The sequence below is a fragment of the Anabrus simplex genome, chromosome 1 (genome assembly GCF_040414725.1).
Source record: "Anabrus simplex isolate iqAnaSimp1 chromosome 1, ASM4041472v1, whole genome shotgun sequence".
In the NCBI taxonomy this organism is placed as follows: domain Eukaryota; kingdom Metazoa; phylum Arthropoda; class Insecta; order Orthoptera; family Tettigoniidae; genus Anabrus; species Anabrus simplex.
Genome location: NC_090265.1, coordinates 423405658 through 423420572, shown reverse-complemented (window position 1 = coordinate 423420572; position 14915 = coordinate 423405658). Strand labels below are relative to the sequence as shown.

The 14915-nt window shown below is 36.3% G+C and overlaps 1 long non-coding RNA gene across 2 annotated transcripts in view; it reads right to left on the bottom strand.

Moving 5' to 3' along the window:
* LOC136866891 (uncharacterized) overlaps positions 1–14915 on the bottom strand; it is a 93306-nt gene that overhangs the window by 71595 nt on the left and 6796 nt on the right. For both annotated transcript variants that reach the window (XR_011017934.1, XR_011017931.1), the window contains exon 2: positions 13892–13938. This is a non-coding gene — a long non-coding RNA (uncharacterized lncRNA). The remainder of the gene's footprint in view (positions 1–13891; positions 13939–14915) is intronic.

Below are 14915 nucleotides of genomic sequence, written 5' to 3'. Positions count from 1 at the left end.
CTGTTGCAATAATTTATGTGCTTAATTCTTCAGATTCTGAATTATTCTACAGTAAATGTTCTCAATAACTTCTGGTATGAAAACAGAAGGGGCTCCTTATATATTGGCATTATGCACAGATTTCACAGTGCATCATTTCTTAACCAAAGACTGTACAAATCTCTTCATTGGTTGGTATCAACCTGGAAACTTTTCTCTGAAAATTTTATGGATTTTCTTAAATGAACTTGCTCTCACACATACTTACACATGTTATAATAAGATTGCATCCTTGAAAACCATGAAGAAGTTAGTGATACTTAAAATCAATAACATTTTTAGTATTAATAATTTGCACTCTTTGTTCTATCGAGTAAGCCCTCTCCACAATGCGAACAGAAACATGTAATTCAATAGGTAAAATGAAACAGACTGCTGATTGAAGACTGCCAGCTATTGATTGTTGCATAAAACTGTCCAGTGTTGCAACTGTTTTCTCAATACAAATAATAATGACATTTCAAGTGGTCAAAACATTGCAGTGATTCGAACGGGATGTAGGCTACTTTTTCATGTGCCACCCAGTACAGTGTATCTATTATATCTTACGAATAGTCAAATTATAAGTTACTGAAACACATCATGCATACTCAAAGATGCAGTCACAATGAGTTATTAAAATACATGTGGCTTCCTAAATGAAACAAAATAGCAGGAAGTTGAAAAATTTCATTTGTTCCACTACCTTAATATGTGATACAAGGTCAAGCATTCTTAGCTGAATTGTTGGATAACATGATCTAAAGAAATATTGTGTTATAAAGTATGAAATTTCACAGGTGAAATGGACCTCGCATTATGCAATGCTGTATGAGTAATATACGTGAGTTTTGGATTGTAAAATTTAAGTGTTTTGGCAGGTGAAAACAATTGCACCAGTTCTGTAATTTGACACACTGTAACTATTTATATCATAGAATTGAGTGCTATTAACAAATTTCTTATATTTTGTTTGAGTGCTGTGTAATTAGCAAAATAGTGAAATGGTGTCAGAATCAAAGAAGAGCCAACAGCAGGCTGAGGGCAGGAGTGTCAACACAAGAGAAGACACCATAAGATAAGTCATAGAAGATGTGCTCTAGTCTAAAATATTAATAGAATTAATCATGAATATTACAGTAGACAAAATTACAGAGTGTGTAATAAAATGACTTGAGTATTTCTCAGAATAATAATTAACTGTGCCAACAAGAAAGTAGCCATTACAGGAGTATATTGGTCCCATGCATATCACAGGCAGCAGTTTCTCAGTACATTAGATTATTACATCCAGGAGAGATGCCATGTTGAAACTGAATTGATAATTGGGGACACAAATATAAATCTTTATATGAACATGACTGTGATGATGATGAATATCTCAACATTTTGCAAGAAGACAAATCCCAGCTTAATAAACAATCCTATCAGACAAGAAATATTTAATAGGACTCACAAAGCTATTTTCAAGTGAGAAATCTATTGTGGGAAGATAAAATATCCCAGAAAGCAAAATTTACCATGTTTCATTCCTACTTCATTCCAGTTCACACTTATGAACTCAAAACATGTACCCTACACAACAAGGCTAATAGTAAAATCCAGTCAACATAAATTCATCAGAACAATGAACCAAATGACCAGAAAAGACAAGAGAAATGAAGCAAACAGGAAGGAGGATGGCATCAAAATACCTGTTCCCAAGCTTTTAAGAAGACAAAGAATCAGTGGCGAAGCGTGCTAGTATCCACTGTTTTCACTGGTAACAGTTTGAAAATATAAAAATTGAATATTCTTTAATACTAATATTTAATATTATTGTTTCTTTGCCTGGACGTGCCACAAGAACTCTATTGCAGTAAATCGTCACTGTCAAGGCTGAGCGATAGGCTGTTATCACTCCACGCAGTGGTTACGCTTTCAGTCTTTTCTAACAACTAGGTGAGTATTACTGCACCTGCGCCAAGCAAGGCCCCTCTCCCCTCGACACTGAGATGTATCATGCTATTTTCTATTGTCGTGTTACCAAAATGGAGTCCGACTCGTTGGCTGAATGGTCAGCGTACTGGCCTTCGGTTCAGAGGGTCCCGGGTTTGATTCCCGGCCGGGTCAGGGATTTTAACCTTCATTGGTTCCGGGAGCTGGGTGTTTGTGCTGTCCCCAACATCCCTGCAACTCACACACCACACATAACACTATCCTCCACCACAATAACACGCAGTTACTTACACACGGCAGATTCCACCCACCCCCATCAGAGGGTCTGCCTTAGAAGGGCTGCACTCAGCTAGAAATAGCCACACGAAATTAAACCAAAATGGAAAGTGGTTACTGTAGTTTATAATATTGGTGCTGAGTTGTTCTGTCCATTCTTTCTGCCACGCTCAACAGTACATTGTTATATTACTGTTATTGTTTTCTATTATAGTATGATCTACTTTTCTTGTTAAAGTGTGAATTTATGTCAGGTAAGGATAGGCTATAGGGCTGCACAATGTATTAAACATTAAAATGAGTGCTGTCACTTCCACCTCAAAAATAAGCGAGTTGGCAGGCCAGAATATTCATGTAGACCTATAATAGAAAGCTTAATGAACACACCATTTTCATTAAGAACATTTGAAGAAAAGAAAAACATAACTGAAAAAAAAGGTAGACCCAAGCCTTCTCTTAAAAATTTAGTCAACGAATCGAAAAGAACAGTTCGATATTTTCATGACTTGAAGTACATAGATCTGGATTGGTAATGTGGTTATGCAAAAATGAATAAACTGCACTGTTGGCCATGCATTCTATTTTTCTTCAGAAAAGAATGCTTGGAATAAATACAGTGTAGATGATTTAGATAGATATACTCTGAGAAGGAGTGTGGTAACACTTTTCAAAACATCACGCGTTGCCACTGCAAAGGATACAATGGTTTGGACATGTAATGAGGATGAACATAAGGAGAACAGCAAGGAATTATGTTGACAAAGAAATGAGAGGGAAGAGATCAATAGGGAGGCCAAGGAATTGGAGGATCGACACAGTAAAATTAAAGGTCAGCAAGAGGAATGACAAGTGAGAGGACAGAGAGGAACAGAAACAATATTCTGACAGGAAGAAGTAACAAGTGCTTATACACCACATCTGGGAAAATGGAACTGGAAATGATGATTAGAGTATCTGTTACAAGTAAATCCTATATTGATCATGCTTTGATTAAAAGTAGATTGAGAAATGACAACATTCAATCTGTCACCTCTCAAAATAACATTTCTGATCATTATACTATAATAGTGAAAACCTACAACCTGTTTTCCAGTCATTGACCGGGTCGGGGTAATGAATGAATCATATGTAGGCTATTAGTACGATGGGGTCGCCAGTCCCAAAGTGATTTAGTAATGGCTGATAGATGCTATGAAATGAGAATGGAGTGTGTTGCTGGACTGAAAGATGACAGAGAAAACCGGAGTACCCGGAGAAAAACCTGTCCCGCCTCTGCTTTGTCCAGCACAAATCTCAAATGGAGTGACCGGGATTTGAACCACGGTATCCAGCAGTGAGAGGCCGACGCACTGCCGTCTGAGCCACAGAGGCTTCTATACTATAACAGTAACCCTTTATACTCAAAATGCCTCGGTACTTAATAATATTTCAAATTTTTCACATAACTGTTCTAAAATGGATCACATTGAGCTCAAAAAAACATTTAAGTAAAGTAAATTGGGGAGACATATTAAATAGCATTAACTTAGACCTTAAACTTGATAAATTGATGAACACGATATTAAAAGCTGCATGAGCATTTGCACTGTACCATTGAAATAAAAGGAAATTAAAAGAACAAAATGGATTACTTACAGTTTAGTAAAATTTATACACACAAAAGACAGCCTTTATCAATAATATTTAAAAAATATAACTTGAAAATTAAAGAACAATACAGGAAATATATGAACAAAGTGAACAATATAACTGTGAAGACTAAAAGAGAATATTTAATATGATCAATCGCAATGCAAATAATCAGGATAAGGTCTGGGTTATAGTCAATGAAATAACACAATGGGCAGTTAGAAAAGGAGATCTCAAGGAGATCATGTAAAGGAAAAGTCTATAAAGATGAATTAAATATTTCTAATAAAAATAACAATTATTTAATTTACAAAACCACTGAGAAGTGTAAGCATTATAGATAGACCCTTCATTTAATACCACAAACAAATCTTCGTACCAGTAACAGGTTATGATCTGAAGATATGCTTCAAAGAAGAAAATGTAAAGCAGTAGGAACTTACATATTTCTGCTTGCATAATTGAAGAAATTCTTGAGTCATTAAAGGAACCAATGCTGAATATTATCAATGATTCATTCACTTTAGGTAATTTTTCCAAGCATCTTAAAACACCAACATTAATACCCCTTTACAAGTTGGAAATATTTGTGACATTAGAAATTACAGACCCATTTCAATAATTACAACAATACAAAAGATATTCAAGAAGTGTTAACAATATTTATCAATAATTTTTTAGAAAAACATCACATATTTCACCCAGACAGTTCAGATCCATTTAGAATCTTGGAAGGTGCCATATCACCTTAATCAAGAGAATATATGAAAATTTTAATTCTCTGCCCTCCCTTTCTCGACTTTGAACAGACCTTCAGTAGTGTGTTGCATCAATTGTTCCTCCAGATATTGTAAAAATACGGCATCAAGGACAATGTGCTTGAGAGTTACTTGACAAATCAAGTACAGTATGTCAAAATGAATCAATCTCTAAGCACACAGATGAAGATAATGAAGGGTGTCCCACAGGGCACAGTACTAGGTCCATTATTTGTATTCTATTTATTAATGATCTAGAGAAAACTGTAGCAAACGACGAACATATACGTATGCAAGTATGAAGAATGAGATTTCCACCTAATCAATACTTTATTACAAATGTTTGAAGTTATCTACATTGAAACAGTACCGGTTTCGACCTGTAAAAAGGTCATCATCAGCTGTTGGTGAACCTGCTTAATAGCGATAGTACGTAAAATATTACTAAAACTAATTTAACAAGAATGCCTTATTCTAATATAATATTACTTAAGATATATACATATGGTACAATATGGGGCTTAGACTCATTGGAGTTCCATTCAAAAACCTGTGCTGTTGCCAACATTATGTCAAACAATATACATATATACATATGGTGCAATAAAGGGCTTTGGCTTGCTGGAGTCCCTTGAATGCCACACACTCCAAAAATTGTATAGCAGAGGTTGAAAATACAGTTCCTATAGAATAGAGGATCACTGAGGTTTCGGTGTTAAGTTGAAACGTCTTTGCAGCATGTCGGCACTGAGACCAACCGTTGTGAATACACAATCAAGGTGCTTTGTTGGGCCGCAATTTTGCGGGGAGTGTAATTGACTGATGTTCTGTAGCTTGTTCATTCTTATTGTATGATGTTGCTGATAAATACTAATTTCCAGGTTCCTTGTTGAGGCATGTCGTGCTATGGATGAAGTTTTGAAATTAAAGAAAGGTTGATAGAGTCCCCTCTTCACACTTGCATTTGTGCTCAGGTAAATTCAAAATCTGAGAAAGAAAAAGGAAGTGGAATTAGAATAACTGATAGAGAGTGCCTGCTAAATGGAAGTAGGAATTGGATAACTGATAGAGAGTGCCTGCTAAATGGTTTGTGTGCTAAGGAGTGTGTGTTACTTACGTGTGGGCTGGATATGTCTTCAAGTGTAGCCAGGAGTGTGCTGCACCTTGTTGCGTGTGCGTCGTGTTGCTGTCATAGTGTTCAGATTGAGAGCTGGTGGGGAGGGGGAGGCAGCTTCCGCACACGCAACAAGGTGCAGCACACTCCCGGCTACACTTGAAGACATATCCAGCCCACACGTAAGTAACACACACTCCTTAGCACACAAACCATTTAGCAGGCACTCTCTATCAGTTATCCAATTCCTACTTCCATTTAGCAGGCACTCTCTATCAGTTATTCTAATTCCACTTCCTTTTTCTTTCTCAGATTTTGAATTTACCTGAGCACAAATGCAAGTGTGAAGAGGGGACTCTATCAACCTTTCTTTAATTTCAAAACTTCATCCATAGCACGACATGCCTCAACAAGGAACCTGGAAATTAGTATTTATCAGCAACATCATACAATAAGAATGAACAAGCTACAGAACCTCAGTCGATTACGCTCCCTGCAAAATTGCGGCCCAACAAAGCACCTTGATTGTGTATTCACAACGGTTGGTCTTAGTGCCGACATGCTGCAAAGACGTTTCAACTTAACACCGAAACCTCAGTGATCCTCTATTCTATAGGAACTGTATTTTCAACCTCTGTTACACAATTTTTGGAGTGTGTGGCATTCAAGGGACTCCAGCAAGCCAAAGCCCTTTATTGCACCATATGTATATATGTATATTGTTTGACATAATGTTGGCAACAGCACAGGTTTTTGAATGGAACTCCAATGAGTCTAAGCCCCATATTGTACCATATGTATATATCTTAAGTAATATTATATTAGAATAAGGCATTCTTGTTAAATTAGTTTTAGTAATATTTTACGTACTATCGCTATTAAGCAGGTTCACCAACAGCTGATGATGACTTTTTTACAGGTCAAAACCAGTACTGTTTCAATGTAGATAACTTCAAACATTTGTAATAAAGTATTGATTAGGTGGAAATCTCATTCTTCATACTTGCATTCTTAATTCATCAATACGGACAAGAAGCTGATAGATTATAGAACATATACGTGCTGTAACTTATGTGGATTATACAATTATTTATGTTGAAGGAAATTACTGAAAGCTCATCAGTCAGTGAGCAACTCAAGCACTGCATAAAGTAAAAGTTTGCTTAGAAATGAATTGTTTTCAAACATTAACAAAATTTATGAATCTATATATATAAAATAAGAGTTTTGTCTGTACATTGCTCAGAATTTGAAAAAAATGGTATTTCTGTATCGGTCATGTCCACAGTTACAAGGAAATGCACTTCTTACTTTTCCGTAATATCTGTCTGTCTGTCTGTCTGTCTGTATGTACACGCATCACGAGAAAACGGCTGAAGAGAATTTCATGAAAATCGGTATGTAAAATCGGGGGATGAGCCGCTACAATCTAGGCTATAAATCATTTTATTCATGGTGAGTGAAATGGTAGTTTAGGGGAAGGCCTAAAATGTAATTCTTAAATATTTATATTAGTGGTCCTATAGATAAATACTACATAACTAAAGTTATATAGAATTAAATTTCCGATCATTTATGTCACACATTGTTACTGCACCGGCTTTAGTAACACAGATATTCATGAATTTCGATTTTTGTTGCTAAGTCCACATCAACGCCGGGCCACAAGAAAATGGGTGAACAGAATTTAATGAAAATCGGTATATAGAGTCGGGGAAGAAGAAACTATAGTTTAAGCTATAAACAATTGTACTGACCCTGGATGAAATGGTAGTTTAGGGGTAGGCGCCTAAAATTTAATTTTTAAATACCTATGTTATTGGTCCTATAGAAAAGTACTACATAACAAAAGTTATAGAGAATACAATTTCCGATCATTTATGTTTTATTCAGTTTTAACGTACCAACTATGATAAGAGTAGTATTTCAGAGTCAGAAGAAAACTAATTGTGAAGGCCTACAATATCGAAAACGCATAACATTGATCAACAATAACATTATATTGACCATTGTTTGTTGTGATGTTCTTTGGCCTTTATGGTGCCCTCAACTCCGATAGATGGGATTACTGTTGCGTACAGAGTATAACAGCCTGACTGAATATTGGCAGAAAATATCTGGAGAGTTAGAAAACTTTTTTCTTTAGCATGCCATTCCTGTGGTTCATACATTGTCTGATACTGCTGTTACGTAACACACTGGTTCATCATAGTATTCAAGCTATTCGATCCCTTCTCTGATGCACGGTTTTGGATGAGCAGTGTGCACACTTGGCATAGGCTCACTTAGTAATAGTAGTATGACTTGGTTTAGAATTACAATTTAGGCTTATTTCAAATTATAGCACTACAATTCACTAAATAATTCAAAATTCAACGCTGAAAAGAGCCGTTTCTTAAGAAAAAACATCTTCCTCTTCACTTTTATTAAATTCTACATTAATTTTATTCCAAATTAGCAATGAAGAGGGGTTTTCTCCTCTGTCTTGGAGGAAAAATTTGCCTCTAAGTCAGATAGATTTTTCCGCCGCCAATGTAGTGCAATGAGATTTTTCCGACTCATTGGGTACTCCTAGGAAACAGATTAGTAAAAGGGCATAAATTTGCCCTGGGACTCCCCACTCTTCGGCACCCCCTACCCCCCACCGAAAAAGACGAAGAGTGTTCACGGATCACGGCTGTCTGCGGCTTGGTCATTCCAGCTCTGGAACTTTGGACTGTTAGATCGGCAGCATAGTACTGTTCGTTAAAAGTGAGAAAATGCGTGGTTTTTCATTTGATTGTATATTTCATATTGCTTTTAATCGCACCATTCCTACTGACGTCATTGTAATGACCTATGTTAATTTCACTTGGGAAAACCACTAAGACAGTCATTCTGAGGATGTAAAAGAGCAGGTGGAGATTGAGTGTCTGCCATTATAATGAAAACTCCCCAACCTTATTGTGACTGATGGTAGGCAAGCAGGCGTACCATTACAATGAAAATTTCCTAACCCAGTCTTCGTATGAGAAAAGACATTTGGTGACTTCCCCGTCGCGTTCTAGGGTAATATTAAGAGGTACGCAATATAATACAGTCTTGCTCACAAGGTGTGCACTACCTAACCTAGAATTCTGTATACAATGTAGAATTCCATAGCAAAGCATGGGTACATCAGCTAGTTTTTAAATAAAAATTAGAAAGAATGGTTTTAAAGACTTGAATGTTCACAACATCAATATTGTAAATTTAATTAATTGTAATTGCTACAAAATTTATAAAGTAGGTTCAGATCCACATGCGGTAAGATGTACCATCGTTGTATATTATACAAACCGAAACTTAGTACAACTACAAAATTTATTGTACTTTATTACAAAATTATTTTATTTATTTGATGTAATTTGGAATAAGGGTTTAATTATCGTGATATTAAAAACAAAAAAGTGATAAAAAGGAATGTAATAACTACAGAGGGATCACCCTTATTGCTCATATAGCTAAGATATTTGCGAGACCATTGGAAGGAAAACTGACGAGGAAGCTAGGAGGAGAAATGGAAGAAGAACAGTATGATTTTAGGAAGGACAGATCAACGTTTGACCTGATCTTTACATTAAGACATATGATGGAGAAAAGATGGGAGTTTGGAAAAGACATAGTGATGACATTTGTTGACATTGAAAAAGCTTATGACAGTGTGCCCAGACAGTTGGTATGGGACACATTAAGGAAAAACAAGTTAACAGAGTGGAAGTGCAAATGATACAAGCTATGTACAAAAATTGTGTTAGTAGTGTGAAGACTAGTATAGGGAAAACAAAATGGTTTAAAGCTGAAACTGGTCTCCGACAGGGAAGTGTACTATCACCCATACTATTCATCATAGTCATTGATGAAATTCTTAAGAACATTAAACAGAGATTGGGAAGACAGGTAACAAAAGCCATGTTGTTTAGAGATGATATAATGATATAGGGTGAGGATGAAACAGAAGTGTGGTTCGAATCCCACTGTCGGCAGCCCTGAAGATGGTTTTCCGTGGTTTCCCATTTTCACACCAGGCAAGTGCTGGGGCTGTACCTTAATTAAGGCCACGGCCACTTCCTTCCCACTCCTAGCCCTTTCCTGTCCCATCATCGCCATAAGACATATCTGTGTCGGTGCGACGTAAAGCAAGTAGCAAAAAAAAAAAAAAGGAACAGAAGTGTAAAAACAAGTAGATGTATGAAATCAAGAGAGAGAAAAATTTGGGATGAAAGTAAGCACAGGGAAGGAAGGAAGAGGAACAATGAAAATGAATGGTAAAATTCTGGAAGTGGTTAAAAGTTTCAATTACTTGGGAAGTGTGATCACAGAAGATGGAAAGATAACCAAGGAAATTGGGAAAAGAATACAAGAAGCAAACTGCTTCTACTAGAGTGTAAGGGGTATTTTACGGAACCAAGATGTCCCGAAGAAGTGTAAGAAAGTATTATATTCAACCTATAATGAACCCATACTAACCTATGCAGCTGGATCGTGGACTACAACAAAGCAAGAGGAGAGTAGAATACAGGCAGCGGAGATGAAATTCCTAAGAGGTATCGAGGGCAAGATCAGAAAGGATAGAATTAGAAATGAAGAGATAAGGAAAAGGACAGGAATTTTGAAACTTCAAGACAGGACAGAAACAACAAAGCTAAAGTGGTTATGGGCATATGATGAGAATGGGAGAAGAGAGAGTGCCAAAAAAAGCTTTTCAGAGAAGTTAACAGGAAAGAGACCACGAGGAAGACTCCGAAAGAGGTGGACAGATTCAGTGTGGGAGTGCAAAGAGAAGAGGGCAGGAAAACCAGATGATGTACTTGAAAAAGGAGAAGAGTGGTGGAGAGACAGGCAGCGAAGGAGGTCCTTGATTCACAACCTGACCCAGAAAGCTGGAAATGGGAAATGAAGATGATGATGATGAAGGAATAAATTATAAATTTATAAGCAATAAATTATAAATTTGGGATTATTAATTGATGCAAACATGAAATCAAAAAATTACATTTCAGTTTAAGACATAAACCCAGGAGAACTATTTATATGTTTCACAATTTAACATCCATAGCCAGTAGAAAACTGATTATGCTTTGGTTCAATCTGTTCTTAACTACAGAATACTGGCATGGGGTGGGGCTTACAGAAATGTAATCAATAAAATACATGTTGTTCAAAGCCTTATATTACAGATAATGCACTAGAAAGAGATCAATTATTTTCTGAAGCAAATGTATTTAATGTAAAGAAATGCACAAATTCATTAAAGAAAATCAATATAACTGAGAACATTAATCACAAATATTCAACATGCAGTAAGATGCACCATTGTTATATATTATACAAACCAAAAAGTACAAATAAATACAATTTCTTGTACTTTATTACAAAATTATTTGATGTACCTACTGATACTTTACAATCAACTTCATTAAGCTAGAAAATCAGTCTGGAGTGTCTTAAATAATTTGTCATGGATAAAATTGATATTGAAGAAATAACTAAATTAAAATATCAAGTCGTCATATTCATTTTCTATTCAATGCTCCACCATGTGCTGTTTATATCACCCATCATACCCATACTTGTACTTCAGGCATCATTGTTAAATATAACTTATCTACAAAATTAAAATTCTGAATTACCACACACAAAGGTTCACCTTACAAGGTATTACTGCTATCCTGACTCGACTCCGTCGAGGTTGATATTTCTATAATCATTAACATAGGTTGTTCTGCCTTTCAACAGGTCCAGCAATGGCTATACCTCCATATCCCTCTGTCTTGAGCCCATTTCTCTACCTCTGCATATCCTTCCTTTCCTTTCCTAATGTCATCTAATAGCTGGTATCTCATCCTTCCCCTTCCTCATTTCCCTTTCACCATCCCTAATATCCAATAACGGACCATTTATATTGGTAATATAAGGAAACATGTCACTAGATAATGTCCTATACAATATTGCTTTCTCTTTTGAATCACAGCTAGCATGCTTCTCTCTTCTCCCACTCTCTTCAGCACTTCTGCATTCGTTATTCCATCTTCCCAGCTCACTCCTTCTATTCTCCTCCAGATCCACATCTCAAATGCCTCTATTATTCTGTGTTTTTCCTTCCTCATTGTCCATGTTTCTGCACCGTATACAGTTATACTCCGCACAAACACCGTCCTAGCCCCCTCCTCAGATCTTTCTCCAGCGGGCCACAAAACAGGTTTTTCTTCTTGTTGAAACTTTCGTTAGCTATAATAATTTGGGCTTCTATATCTTAGAGAGTGGAGGTCTTCAGTTATAATGATTCCAAGGTATTTAAACTTATTCACCTGTTCAATAGTTTCTCTCTCTGTCCAGATTGTTGCTTTTTTGCCTTTTCCTCCAAGTATCGTGAATTTTATTTTCATTTGTTTATGATCATTCCATACTCTTTGTATTTGCTGTTTAGTTCTCTAGGCATTTTGTTGAGGGCCTGAGTGTTCTCAGTTATTACTGCCATATCATCAGTGAAAAAATGCATTCAGTTCTCTTGCCTCCAATGTTCGCTCCTCTCTTTCCATCCAATCTTTTGCAAATGATTTCCTCCAAGTAATGGTTAAACAATGTTGGTAATAAGCAGCAGCCCTGTCCAACTCATTTCCCTAGCTCAATTTCTTCTGTTAATCTTACCCACGCAAAAACCCATATATGGGTTACCTCTCCGTGTCCTCATGGGTGGAAACCAATATATGGGCTTGCACAATACTTCAAAATGTTATCGGCTCTCCGAGTTCAAATAGTTACAAGAATTGTCAACAGAAGGCATAAGCTGTTCTTCTAAACATTTTAAAATGGGAAGCTGGCATTGAAACTATGTTAGACACGTTTCTTTGTGAGTTATCAGCAGATTTCGTTAACCGTCGGCAATTGCAGAATATTGTGGTTTACATTTTCCATTTTTTCCCTGCATTCTTGGCAAAATAAATAAAAGAAAACTGATCATAAGTGATGAGATAGAGGCAATAGTTAATGAAAGTGGCAGCGAAGTGTCAGAATTGTCATTTAGTGACAGTTAAATTCAATCTCCCAAGATTTCTTCCGGCACCAGTAGTGAATGCAAGAGCATCACAAGTGATCGTACAGACAATAGTGCACATGCACCTGGCTCTAACTGGACAGACATGAGCAATTTTGATCCTGGCCCATCAACTACGATTCCAATATTTAATATTTAGCAGGGGCCTATATTACCATTTAATCGCGATACTGATCCAATACATTATTTTTATATTTTTTTGATGATGAGATTTTTGAGATAATTGAAAATTAAAACTGTATTCAGGGAAATATAAATAAGAAGAAAACAACACCCCCGACTAAAAGAGCAAGAATTGTATCATGGTCTTCCCCAAGTGTTTCAGGCATGAAAGCATTATTAGCGTGGTGATTAACATAGGTCTTCACCCCACCTTTGATATCAAAGATTACTTTTCTACTAGTTGGGTAGGTAAATTTTCCTTTTTCGGCAATGTGTCACCACGGGATAAATTTCTCCTTTTATTCTGGAATTTGCATTTTGCCCATGCTGATGGGAATAGAAAATTATCCAAGGAGGAATTTATACTGGATGTTATGGACAGAATAAGGCATATATGTTCTTTGTTTAAGTCACCAAGCCCATCGATATTTAGTAGATGAGAGCACAATCAGCTTCAGAGGGAGGGTTAAGTTCAAAGTATACAACCCAAATAAACCCAAAAAATTTGGCCTCAAGGTGTTTGCTTAAAGTGTTTACCTATTCAATTTTCAGCCCTATATGGGGAAATCACAGCCTGATTCTAATCTCCTCCAAACCACCCTTGTTGTTAAAGAACTGAACTACTCCCTCCTTAAAAATCCTACAGGCCCATCCAGAGGTTTCCATATCTGCATTGATGATTACACTTCTCCTGAATTGGCAGATGAAGGATTGAAAATGAACATGGTCACAACAGCCACAGTCATGGGCAGTAGAAAATAAATGCCAGAATCCCCAAAGCCAAATAAAATAAGAAAGCTGAAGAAGGATGAAATTATAAGTTTCAGGAATGAAGAGAAACTGGCACTGTCATGGTAAGATAGGAGGACCATAACACTTCTTAGTACATACCATAAAGGTGATAAAAATGAAGTGACATACCTTCAAAATTCCTGAATCAGCCAGCAACAGTGAAGCCAAATATGGTCCTGAATTACACAAAACACATCATTGTATTGCAGAGTACCAGTTTTGTAAGCAATCATCCGCATTTTCCGTATCGATGTTATACATTGTTAAAAGAAGTAAAAAAGAAAACCACAATATTTCCACCTGATCGATACTGTACTTATTTTAACAGTACCAGTTTTGCTGAAGGACCCAGAAGTGGTACAGGAAAATGTTCTTTTACTTGTTGGAGGTCTCAGTGTTGTATTTGTTGTATACAATGAAGCTAACCAAGTACAACAAAAGACCCCTGTCACACAAGAAGTACAGAAAGGCTGAGCATATGGCCTCACACAAGGACATTGTCAAATCCAGCAGGGGTCAAGCATTTGACAGACCAACAATGCAACAGCTCAACGGGTTATCCAAACTTCATGGGAAGAACAGCTGAAGGATCTTGGGCAAATCCATGTGTAGTATGCAGGTCAAAAAGCAGAAGAAAAAGAAGAATATATTTTTGTGAAACTTCTGTTTCTAAACCACCCTTTCATCCAAATGACTGCTTCAAAATTTACCACTCACAAAAGAATTATTAGAAAATGAGTTTGCAGACTGTCCTTCTCAGTACCTTCATTTGATCACAGAGTAATTTAGAAATTCAGAAGAAAATTGTTGTAGCTCTACTACTTTGGTGCATAGCTTTGACTTTATGGTTGTGATTATTATTGACCTGTGACTCTGTTGTGCTATTCACTCAGAAAACAATAATTAGAATAATAACAACATTCAGAACTGTGCGTCGTTTATTCTATTATTATCATCATCATGTATTATTATGTTGTCTCTCATGTGGTATTTATTCAGTGAACAATTATATTACAATAGACTAATAACAACATTCAGAACTGTACATTGCTTATTATTTTTAGGTTTATTATTATTATTATTATTATTATTTTTGTTTGTCTCTCCTGTTGTACTTAGTGAACTATGATTACTGTAATAAAATTGCAATAAA